Below are 221 nucleotides of genomic sequence, written 5' to 3' on the forward strand. Positions count from 1 at the left end.
CGGTTATGTAGGTACAATAATCCAGAGTGAGCTCCGTGTAAGCTCCACCGTCGAGCTTCTAGGAGCTGCACGGAGTTGGGTCTTAACGGGAGGAGAGCTGAACAGACACTGACCGAAGATGCGCGTCGCCTGTCTTGCAAGTCGCCGTCAACCGCGTATTTTCTATGGCTATTCGTTTGTTTTCGTGCTTTTTTCACCTCTCTATCTATTCTTATACTTAG

The sequence above is a fragment of the Penaeus monodon genome, chromosome 19, assembly GCF_015228065.2.
Source record: "Penaeus monodon isolate SGIC_2016 chromosome 19, NSTDA_Pmon_1, whole genome shotgun sequence".
Classification (NCBI taxonomy): Eukaryota; Metazoa; Arthropoda; class Malacostraca; order Decapoda; family Penaeidae; genus Penaeus; species Penaeus monodon.